At 32.9% G+C, this 12,522-nt stretch overlaps 1 protein-coding gene across 1 annotated transcript in view; it reads left to right on the top strand.

The window, feature by feature from the left end:
• SLC4A10 (solute carrier family 4 member 10) overlaps nt 1-12,522 on the top strand; it is a 250,809-nt gene that overhangs the window by 51,851 nt on the left and 186,436 nt on the right. The gene's annotated exons all lie outside the window — the stretch shown is intronic.

Below are 12,522 nucleotides of genomic sequence, written 5' to 3' on the forward strand. Positions count from 1 at the left end.
TCTTCTTAACCCAGTTTAAAACTTGAAAGGTAACCATCAGTCAACAGAAAATAGATTTGCAGAATTTCTCTTCATAAGGAGTATTTTTCATTTTGTTAGTATTTTATGCTTCTAATACAGGTAATTATTTTAGTTTAAGTTACTGATGGATGTGGATAATATTGAGGTAGATTATTTCAACAATCTTAATATGTCAACATTGAATAAATTTTTCTATCTCTGTGACCTGTAGTCAAAATCATTATGGCCTTTGGACTAGATTTCAAGAATCCATTTAATTTTCCATGTATCTTTACACAAAAAGCACTAAATGTGAAATTTTAACTATGAAAAAATATTTATGTATGTGAATATGATGTAGCAATTACCTTTTGTTCTTAGAATAATAACAGTAAGATATCTTGAGTTCAATAAAATGGAGACTGAATAAATATTATAACTTTTGAATACAGAGAAATTGAGAATCCTAAGGTCAACTGAAAATAGATCGCTTTTCTTCCTTATTTCTGAAACTTTCTGTTCTGTGTCATAGACTGAAACTGATTTTCAGCACTCTTGTAATCGGCATTTATTTTGAATATTATTTACAATTGACTTGTTGATTATGTTTCATTCATACCTCTTAATTTGCTTTTATATTCCCTGTAGTGGTTGTTCTTAGAGGGTAGGAGGTAAAAGTAGTGTTGGTGATTCTTAAATTTCATTTATTGATGTTTTGTATCTAGTTTCATTTTCATCCTTACAGAAGTGTGATTTTGGAGACAAGTCTTCCTTGGTCATCCCCTCAATCTAAATCCCAGTGATAATAACTGTTAGCAATTTAGTGTGTTTCCTTGAAGACTCACATACACATTTATAAATGTTTATGTTTAACAAAACATTTGTTTGCATTTAGAGTTCTTCCAATATTTTGCTATTAGAAATACTCCTGCTGTAAATATTAATGCACTTACATCTTTGTGCTCTCATTCATTAGGATATTTTTATAGAATACATTCCCAAGAGTTAAAATAGTTAAAATTATTATAATTCTATTTACAGTCAGGAGCACTCTTTCATTATATTGAAGAACTTCTTAATAGGCTAACTCCTGCATTCTACAACTATAGCCTTAAAGAGAACAAGAATTCAACAGAACAAACATTTGGATACAGCAGATTACATGGCTACCTGACATTTATCATACTTGCCTTATTTGAGTCATCTTTGAAACTGCTCTTTAATTTTCCATAAAACTATCAGTTTTGAAATAACCATCCCAGAACAGAATAGCTAAATAAGTGCCCTGAGAAGTCACAACTGGTTTCATTCTTTCACTAATTCCATAACTATTTTCAAGTACATATTACGTTCAGGGAACTATACTAAGTGTAATAGGGAAAAAATCATACATAGGTTTTTGTCTTAAGAAACTTAATAATTGAGAATAAGAGGTAAGATAAGGCCATATATAACTCTAAAAGAAAGCACAAGTGTTTCAGAGAAGTCAGGAAGGAAAATTGAGGATTAAAGAGCTGTGTGAGAGAGAGGTAGGGCCAAAAGCTTGTGATAAGAGCAGTTTTCACAGAAGAAGTGTTTTATTAAACTTTGATGGATAGGATCTAGACCTATGGAGATGAAGGAGAAAGGCACACATTCTAACAACAACAACAACAACAACAACAACAACAACAACAACAACAGTTGTTAAGCACTCATTATATTCCAGGTAGGTCATGTGTGAATTAAGCACTTAATATTTTTAATTCATCTAATCCTCCAGGAACACTGTGTAGATAGGTACTGTTATTATCTCTACTTGACTAATAGGGAGACTGAAGCCTGTAGAAGTTTTGTAACTTGTGAAATGTTCTGCAGTTCATAAATGGTAGCACCAAGATCTGAACCAAGAGCAATATGTAATAATAGCAAAGCTAGAAGCCTAAAGTACAGAGTGATTGTTGGAAGCGGTGAGCTATTGGGTTTAGGTGGAGTATCAGACAACTCAAGGAGGGTACTGTTAACAAGACTGGAAAGGTCTGTCAGGGTTAGACCATGGAGGTCATCAAGTGCTAGACTAGAATATCTGTAGGGGGTTTCTGACTAGGTAGTGACACAGTTTCAGATAGGTTAAAAATAATCAAGGTAAAAATGGTTGCTGAGCTGCTCATTGATATATCAACCACATTTATTCAGTAGTTACTCTGTGCCAGGATTGTGAGAAAAATGCTGCCAAAATTGAGAATAATGAGGGCAGAGATGGCCACTGGATGTGATAAGGGGAAAGGAACTGGTTGTCTTCCCTTATGAACTTTCCTCATACCTTTAGCTTATCAACTTTTCAAATGATTTATGATTCTTCTCTCCACCGAACCAATAATAATAAATATGATTTATTGAGTTTATATATTAGTAGACTGTGATGATTACCCTATGTGTATCATCTTCTTTAACCTTCAAAACAACTTTATGAGAGGTAACATTATTAACTGTATTTTACAGATGAGGAAACTGAGGTTAGGAGCCTAAACAATTTGCTCATGGTCACTAACTGGTGAATCTAAGATTTAATTAATCTTTATCTGGCTCCAATGCCATTATAGTATAAAAGTTGTGTTATATTCCTGTATTTTTAAAAACATTCTGCTTAACTGGGTCTGGAGGGTCTACAGTGCCATCCTCAGATATTGAAAACTCTACTCAATCATGTATATACTTCTGGTTGTTTCATAGTCATATTTTATCGAGTTGTTTTTCTTTACTTTTCCGTACTATAACAAGCCTATACCTATAACTATACCTTTCTTGGAATAACAATAGCAAATCTTTTATTCAGTGATTCCTTTGTGCTAGGCACTGCTTCAACTGCTTCATATGTATTAATTACATTTAGTCCTTACAAAAACCCTAGTAGGATTATCACCATTTTACATATAAGGAAAGTGAGGCAGAGAGTACACAGAGATCCCAAGGTTGTAGAACCAGGACTTGAACTACACAGTCTGCCTCCATAGCCGCTGCCTTTGGCTGTAGACCTGTGACAAATAAAGGATGTTTTGAAGTGTTTCTATTTTTTTCAGTCTTTTTTGCTGTTAAAATCATATTTACTTATACTCTGACCCAGTCTACAGTAGAATAAAAAAAGATAAACATTTTCAGTTTTTCATAATCATTCCTCTAAATACAATTTTAGCATTACCAAAACTGCATTTTAATAATGGCTAAATCTATCAGAAAATTCCACTCAAAAGATCATAATTTTATTGATCTTTTAATGGTGAAAGCTTTTTAAAGATCAAACATATTGTACATTTCTGTTTGTTTTTCCACAATTTACTTAGCACTTAAATAAATAGTGCTTGGGGAAGGTAACATTGCACACAAAAAATTGTCTTTTACATATGATATTTTGGAGGCTTTTAGTGGTCCTCCGGAGTGGTTCCTTGGTTGAAGGTATATCTGATAACTTTGAAAGATTTCCAAAGGTTAAAAAATCTGTCTTTCTGTTTGTATGTTTGTGTGTTTCATACTTTGTATGAGTTAAATAGCATTGTGCTGAGTAAATGATTCCCCCTCTCTGGGTTCATTTATTCCACACATGTCACAGAGGAAAGAAAAGACTAAGTTCACATTTATAATTGCATTGGTTTTGAATTAGTCTCTGCCATCTTTTAGTAACTTCTATTCAAAAGTTGTTGTTTTGCTTTACAATCCTAGGTATATTCCCTGTGGAACAGTGTTCTATCTTTGTCAATAAGCATAGAAACAAGGAAAGTTTACTATTTTAGGTTTTTGTTATTGTTGTTGTTAGAAAACTTATAACTCTACCTGCTCAATTACTTTAATTTAAGCCTTTGTCTTAATGTATGCTTGGTTTTCCTTAATTTTCATATTAACTTACTGAGAATACTATTCTGCAAGAAGTCTGTGTGATAATACCTGGTTCTGGCAAGACAGTGAGAAAACAAGACTTTTCTTTGGAGATATGAATGGACATAGCCTTTCTGTAGGATAATTTGGCAGTTCTTACCTGAAACCTCAAAAACGTTCATATCCTTTGATCCAGTAAGTCTACTTATTAGACTTTATCCTAAGGAATAGAGGAGATGTGTAAGGCTATGTGTGCAAGGGTGTTACTACAATTTCTAATATTGAAAAGTAGAAAAAACTGAAATGTCTAAGAATACGGCATTGGATAGATAAAGTGTGGTACCTCTGATAGAGTGCCATTAAACATTGCTATAGAAAATGATCAGGAAAATGTTCATAATATAGTGCTAGATAGAGATGAATAGTTTAATATAGTTTTAAATTGTATATTAATCAAGAACTGGAAGTAAAGTATCAGTAATGGTTATGCCTGTATAGAGAAATTTTATGAGTGATCCCTCTTACCTTTTGATCTTCTGTTTTTTTCCTAAGCTTTCTGTGAGATATGAAATACTTTTGTAACTGGTATAATTATTAAAATACAAAATCAGCATCTAATAAGTCATTATGTCTTTTATTTCTCATATTGTGTGACCCACTCTACAGATTTACTAACCGAACTAGTAGAATGATGATGAAATTAGAAAAAGTGCAATCTGTCAGTAACTTGAGAAAAAAAAGACGTGACATATTATTGAGGTTTGGTGTTAAGATGGATAAAGGTGTTTTTTAAATGTATAAATACTTCATCTGAATTGACCCTTTGTATTGTGGCACCCCATAACATCTACCCATCAGGCAGCAGTGAGTATCAAAATACTTAGGATTTCAGTGGGAATGAGTACCATCTGTAAGGTCTTGTTTCCTGAAATTTTTGCTGTACGCTGTATGTACTAAGTGACCTATGCCCTCGAGTTCAACCAATATTCCTTATAAAAGTGAAGTTAAGACAGTTTTCACCACTTTTCAAAAAAGAGAAGTAGATCATCTGCGCTACTCCCAGTGCTTCCCATGGTGCTGCTGTTTGTAAAGAAGGTCATACCACAATGACTAGTTAGACAAAGAGTAACAGTCATGTCACACAAATTCTTTCATTTTTTTTCATATAACATCGAAACTGGTATGAGAGCTAATTTGCCAAAAAGTCAGTACTAGTATGAACCCAATATTAGTGTTAAAACAATCACACACACATGTAAATAATTCATAATATGCAAGGTACATAAAATTATTTTTAAAGTATAGATGGTCTAACAGAAGTAGATTTTTAATATTTCCATGAAATTGGAGCAAAAATATGAGTCAAATGGTAGAAAGACTGAAGTTTGAGCATAATTTTTCCTGGAAAGAGGAAGGACATGGGAAACAGGAGTATTTAATTATTAAAATACTATTCAGAAACTATTTCCTATTTTTATTAGAAAAACATGAACTCTGGAGGGAGGACCTAGCTCAGTGTTAGCGCACATGCTTAGCATGTAGAGGTCTCTGGGTTCAACCCCCAGTACCTCCACTGAAAAATAAATGCCTCTTTAAAAAAAAAAACCAACATGAACTCTGAAGGTATACATTTATAAGATGAGTTATATTGGGGACTGAATTTTAAAATTCAATATTTTGTCTACTTTTTTCAGTGTATATTTTACATAGGTCAGATTTTTCTACATAAATATATTGGGGTCTTGTTTTCCATTTAATATTCAAATATGCTTTTCTTTATCATTAACATCTTTCATTCAGTGCTTACATGGCATTTCATTTTTGTTGTCTCATAAATGAATTAACCTTTCTCTTATTATTTGTACTTTTTCTCTTCTGATAATGTAGCACCAAACATCTTTGTGCGTAAGTCTTAATCTGCATTATTCTTTTTTGTATAGATTCTTCAAACTGGAAATACTAGAAAGGATTGAATATTTTTAAGAATCTTAATACACTTTGCCAAATTACTTTGAAAAGTTGGACTAATTTATACTTTTTAAAGAAGTATTATATAAAACAAAATGGATTACTTAGGTATTCAGAGGTATTCTCTGAAATAAGTTTTTTAATTAAATAAATTTCCTGGGTATAGCATTATAATCTGATATCTCTATACACTACAAAGTGATCACCACCACAAGTCTAGTTACCATCCATCACCATACACCCCCTTCACCCATGTTGTTCACCTTCCCAACCCCTTTCCCCGCTGGTGTCCACTTACCTGTTCTCTGTAACTATGAGTTTGTTTTTATTTTGTTTGTTTGTTTTGTTTTTAGTTTTTACATAGGAGTGAAATCATATAATAATTGTCTTTCTCTGTCTGACTTATTTCACTTAGCATAATACCCTCTAGGTCCATCCATGTTGTTGCAAATGGCAAGATTTCACCCTTTTTAAATGGGAGTAGTAGTCCATTGTGTATATATACCACATCTTCTTTATTCATTCATCTATTGAGGGACATTTAGTTGCTTCCTTATCTCGGCTATTATAAATAATGCTGCAATGAACATATGAACTAGTATTTTCATATTCTTTGCAAAAGTACCCAGAAGTGGAATAGCTGGGTCATGTGGTAGTTCTGTTCTTGATTTTTTTGAGGTATCTCCATACTGTTTTCCATAGTGTCTGCACCAATTTACAGTCCCACCAACAATGTATGAGAGTTTCTGTCTCTCCAGATCCTCTCCAACATTTGTTATGTCTTGTCTTTTGCGATAATAGCCATTCTAAAGGTGTGAGTTGATATCTCATTGTGATTTTGCTCGTGTTGCACTAATAATGATAAGATATTGAACATCTTTTCATGTGCTTGTTGGCCATCTGTATGTCTTTTTTGTAGAAATGTCTCTGTAGCTCCTCTGTCCATTTTTAAATTGGGTTGTTTGTTTTTTTGTTGTTGAGTTGTATGAGTTCTTCATGTATTTTTGATATTAACCCCTTTTCATATGTATGATTTACAAATACTTTCTCTCATTCAGTATGTTGCCTTTCATTTGATGACCGTTTCCTTCACTGTGCAGAAGCTTTTTAGTTTGATGTAGTCTCATTTGTTTATTTTTGCTTTTGTTTTCCTTGTCTTTGGGGTCAGATCCATAAAAACATTGCTATGACTGATGTCAGTAAGGTTACAGCCTGTGTTTTCCTTAGGAATTTTATGGTTTCAGGTCTTACACTCAAGTCTTTAATTCATTTTGAGTTAATTTTTGTGTATGGTGTCAGATAGTAGTCTAGTTTCATTCTTTTGCTTGCGGCTGCTCAGTTTTCCCAGCACCATTTATTGAAGATACTATTATTTCTCCATTGGATGTTCTTTGCATTTTTGTCCTAAATTAATTGTACATATAAGTGTGGATTTATTTCTGGGATTTCTGTTCTGTTCTATTAATCCGTGTGTCTGTTTTTGTGCCAGTATCATGCTGTTTTGAACACAATAACTTTGTAGTATTGTTTGAAATCAGAGGTGTGATACCCCTAGCTTTTTTCTTTCTCAGTGTTGTTTTGGATGTTTGGAGTCTTTTGTGGATCCATACAAATTTAGAACTGTTTTTTTCTAGTTCTGTGAAATATGTCATTGGAATTTTGGTAAGGATTGTATTGTATCTGTAGCTTTCTTTGGGTAATATGGACTCCTAAGTCTATCTGGTCTAAAGTGTTTTTAAGTCTAAAGTTTCCTTAATGATAACCTGTCTGGATGACCTATCCATTGATATAAGTAGGATGTTGTATTTCCCTATTATTATTATATTGCTTTAAATTTCTCCCTTGAAGTCTGTTAATATTTGCTTTGTATATCTTGGTGCTCCTCTTTTGGGTACCTAGACATTTATGCATATTATATCTTTTTACTGGATTGAACCTTTTATCATTATGCAATACCTTTCTTTGTCTTTTATTACAGTCTTTGTTTTAAAGTCTATTTTGTCTGATATGAGGATAGCTACTTCAGCTTTCTTTTTGCTTCCATTTTCATGGAATATCTTTTTCCAATCTTTTACTTTCAGTCTGTGTGTGTCCTTTCTTCTGAAGTGAGTCTCATGTAGGCATCATATAGATGTTTTGTTTTTTTAGCCATTCAGCCACTGTATGTGGTGAATTTTGGTTGATGAATTTAGTCTATTTACATTTAAAGTAATTTTTGATAGATATATACTTATTGCCATTTTTTTGTCGTTTGTCTGGCTATTTTGTAGTTCCTCTATGTTTCTTTCTTCTATTTTTCTCTTCCCTTGTGTTTTGATGTTTTTCTTTAGTGCTGTGTTTAAATTCCTTTCTCATTTTGTGTATTTATTATAGGCTTTTTCCTTGTGGTTACAGTGAGTTTCATATATAACATGTAAATAGTAACCTCTTTTATACTTTTGATGACATATTTTGCATCTTTTTATTTTATGCATCCCTTAACTAATTATTGTAAATTTAATTAATTTTATTACACTTGTCTTTTAACTCTCCTACTTGCTTTGTAACTTGACTGATCCACTACCTTTATTATATATTTACCTTCTCCAGTGAGATTTTTAGTTTTGTATTATTAATTAGTGCCATTTATTTTCAGCTTCAGTAAGTCCCTTTAACATTTCTTGTAGGGCTGGTGACAAACTCCTTCAGCTTTGGTTATCTGGAAAACTCTTGATCTCTCCTTAAATTCTGAATGATAACCTTGCTGGGTAGAGAATTCTTTGTTGGGAGTTTTTTCTTTTCAGCACCTTAAATATGTCATGCAACTCCTTTCTGGCCTATAACATTTCTGCTGAAAAATCTGCTCATAGTCTTAATGGAGTTTCCCTTGTACATAACAAGTTGTTTTTCTCTTGCTGCTTTTAGGATTCTCTCTTTATTCCTAACTTTTATCATTTTAACTATAATGTGCCTTGGTGTGTGTCTTGAGTTCATCTCAGTTGGAACTCTCTTGGCTTCCTGGACCTGGATATCTGTTTCCATCCCAGGTTAAGGAAGTTTTCAGCCACTATTTATTCAAATAATTTTCCTAGTCCTTTACTCTCTCTTCTCCTTCTGGGATCCCTATAGTGCAAATGGTATTCTGCTTCATGTTGTCCCAAAGATCCCTTAAAGTATCTTCATTTTTAAAAAATTCTTTTTTCATTTTTCTGCTCTATCTAGGTGAGTTCCATTGTTCCATCTTCCAGCTTATTGATTCATTCCTCTACCTCATCCAGACTGCTGCTGAACCCCTCTAATGCATTTTTTAGTTCAGTTAAAGCTTCTTCTTAGTACTTTCTTATATTTTCTATCTCTTTGTTGAAGTTATTGCTGTGTTCATTCATTCTTCTCCCAAGTCTGATGTCATCTTTATGACCATTACTTTGAGCTCTTTATTAGGTAGATTGCTTATCTTTGTTTTGTTTAGTTCTTCTTCTGAAGTTTTGTCTTGTTCTTTTGATTAGAACACATTCCTCTATCTTCTCATTTTGCCTAATTTTCTGTGTTTGTTTCTGTGTATTCGATAAATCAACCATCGCTCTCAGTCTTTCATTGAAAGAGTGGCCTTATTTAGGAGATGTCCTGTTGGGGCTCAGAAATGCAATCTGGCCTGGCCACCAAAGCCAGGAGCTCAAGGGATGTCTTCTATGTGGGTTGCACGCACCTTCTCTTTGTGGTGGGGCTGTGGCTGCTACTGCAGCACACTGATGGGCATGGCTGGCCCCTGGACTGGCTGTGGGGCTCAGCTGTGGCTGCTGCAGTGCATTGGTGGGCAGGGCTGGTCTCTAGACCAGCTCTGGGGCATGGCCAAAAAAAGAATGCTTTATGATTAAAAAAACTTTAATATAAAAAACTTGATTCTTATGGATATTTTTCTGAAATATTTACTATGTTTTTCAGTCTAATGAAAATATGTGAAACTATTAAAATGGAAGTTATTTTAATTACTGAAGATAAAATAAATTATTACGAAGACATAATGATTTATATTGGGGAAAACTTGGAACAAAGATACAAGAATTCTAAATTCTGCCCTTGGCTCTGCTACTAGCTGGCCTTGGACAAATCATTTAACTTTTATAAATTTCAGCTACCTTATGTGTAAAACAAGGGCTTTGGTTTGCATATTCCCTAAGAAATGAATAATGAGAGCTAGATATGTGATAATTATTATAAAATTCTTACTATTTTTAAGATGTTAGTTCTTTATTACTTGGGATGTTTTGATGTTCAGCAGATCATTAAAAAATAGACGAAGTTTTAAGTTTATTTCATCCTTTTGGATCTTTCTTCATTCAAACTGAGGGTTCCTTTGCTAGTGTTCTTCATTGCTTTCAATCACACTTTCGTTAGATAGACTTGTTAGGGAAAATGTAGAGGCATTGTGCTTCCTTATTATGAGAATACCTTAATAACATTGTTATGTGTAGCATACTGTATGAATAAAATTTTTCCATAGAGCAATAGTCTTCTAAAAAATAGGTGTCCATTAGTTTTAACTAGTTAGCCCATGTTAAATTACTGTTAATTGTTATATTTGATGTATGTTAATATAATCCATTAATCAGGTAATGGATTGTAAATGAATACTTTTTTGGCTTATGTTGATCTTATTAACTAAATGGTAGAGAGATTAAGAGCTTCTTTGTATTGTGGGTTTTATATTCTTATCGCAAAGATCAATTAAGTGTGCTGGCAAGAAAACACTGAGGAAAATTAAGTTATATATACTAATAAATAATGTCCAGTGACTGATGAAAATAAAGTTTATATCAATGTTATGACAAAATGTATGAAAGAAAAGTATAATTTTCAGTTTATTTGTCATTTATTTATTCATTTGTAATAACTTTTGATTGTTCAGCATTAAACATGTTATGAGAAGACACAGAAGAAATGTCATTTTCACAATTTTCTGGCTGTTTTATAAAAACTAAACATATCCACATGAAATGGATACATGACAATACAACAGGGCATGTGATGAAAGTATATTGATGGTCAAAATGAAAATATGTAATAATTTAGGAGGTGAGGACTAAACCTTGACCCTTCTCTCTACCTCATGTCTCACATTTAATCCCCAAATCCTTTTCCTTCTTGCTAAAAAGTGTATCTGGAATCTTTCCATTTCTCTCCATTCCTACTGCTACCAGTTTGGTTCAGGCCATCATTATACTCTGTCCCAAATTGTATAACTTGTCTCTCTTTCTCCACTTTTATTTTATGCAATTGATTCTCTGCCATCTCCAGAATAATCTTAAACTACAAAAATGATTGTGTTAATGGCTTCTCATTCCCCTGAAGATTCAGCTCATACTTTTTAAATAGTTTCTGAAGATTCTTGTGATTAGACCTTGGTTTACCCTTTTTAACCTCATGTTTTCCCTCTGTCCTACTTATCCTTTATGGTCTAATCATGCTGTATTTACCATTCCTTGAATGTGACTTGCCCAGGATCTTCTCAGTTTTAACAGTACTTTCTTAGGAAGATCCTTTCTCATCCCTCGATTAGGGTCAGATGCCTTGCCATCACTCTCATATCATTTCTTAATATTCTGTTATGACAAAACATACTCATTTAATTGTCTGCTTTTGTGATGGCATATCTTACGCTGTCATGGATTCTCTAGCACAGTATCTGACACATAGAAGATGTTTAATATTTTCTACATGAAGATAAATATGGAAAGGGAGATGTTACTGCTTAGTAACATGCATTATTGAGATGATAGCTCTTAAAGAATGAGGACTTATTTTGATTACAATAGAGTAAATACTACATATATAAATCATATTTGCCTACGTATGATTTTCCATTCAGGTATGTCATTGTACAGATACAGCCAAAATACCAAACCCTTTGTCTGAACATGTGCAGTTAGAGGCAGTAGTTTCTCTAAAGGCATAATCTGAATCAGGCTATTAAAGAAGCCTACTTGTTCTTTCCTTTGTTTCTTTTCTTTTCTTTCCTTTTCTTTTCTTTTCTTTTTTCTTCCTTTCCTTTTCTTCCTTCCTTCTTTCCTTTCTTCCTTCCTTCCTTCCTCTCTCTCTCTCCCCCTCCCTCCCTCCCTTCCTCCTTTCTTTGTTCTTTGTTTGTTTGTTTGTTTGTTTGTTTGTTTGTTTCTTTCTTTCTTTCTTTCTTTCTCCCTTTCTTTCTCCCTTCCTTTCTCCCTTTATTTCTTTCCTTTCCTTTCCTTTCTTTTCTTTCCTTTCTTCAAATAAAAATTGGATATATTTAAGGTATAGTAATTTTTTACCCTAGATTGATTGAGATGTAATTGACATATAACATTGTGCATGTTTAAGGTGTATAACATGTTAATTTGTTACAATTATATATTGCAAAATAACTACTACCAGAGTGTAACTTTCAAGTATATAATACAATATTATTAAATATAATCTCTATACTGTACATTAGATTCCTAGAACTTACTCATCTTATAACTGGAAATTTGTACTTTTGACCAACATATCTCCTATTCGCCTGTCCCTCAATCTCTTGAAGAGGCCCAGTTTTTAAGACTCATTTTGACTGGTCTCCATGATAATACAAACTATGCTCATCAAATATTATGAGAGGCAGAAGGGAAATTATACTGATTCATTATTAGTCTACACTTAACATAAAACATTTTCTGTGTAGCACTTTAGCTGTCATTAAATTTCATTTAGTTTAGT

The sequence above is a fragment of the Camelus ferus genome, chromosome 5 (genome assembly GCF_009834535.1).
Source record: "Camelus ferus isolate YT-003-E chromosome 5, BCGSAC_Cfer_1.0, whole genome shotgun sequence".
NCBI lineage: Eukaryota > Metazoa > Chordata > Mammalia > Artiodactyla > Camelidae > Camelus > Camelus ferus.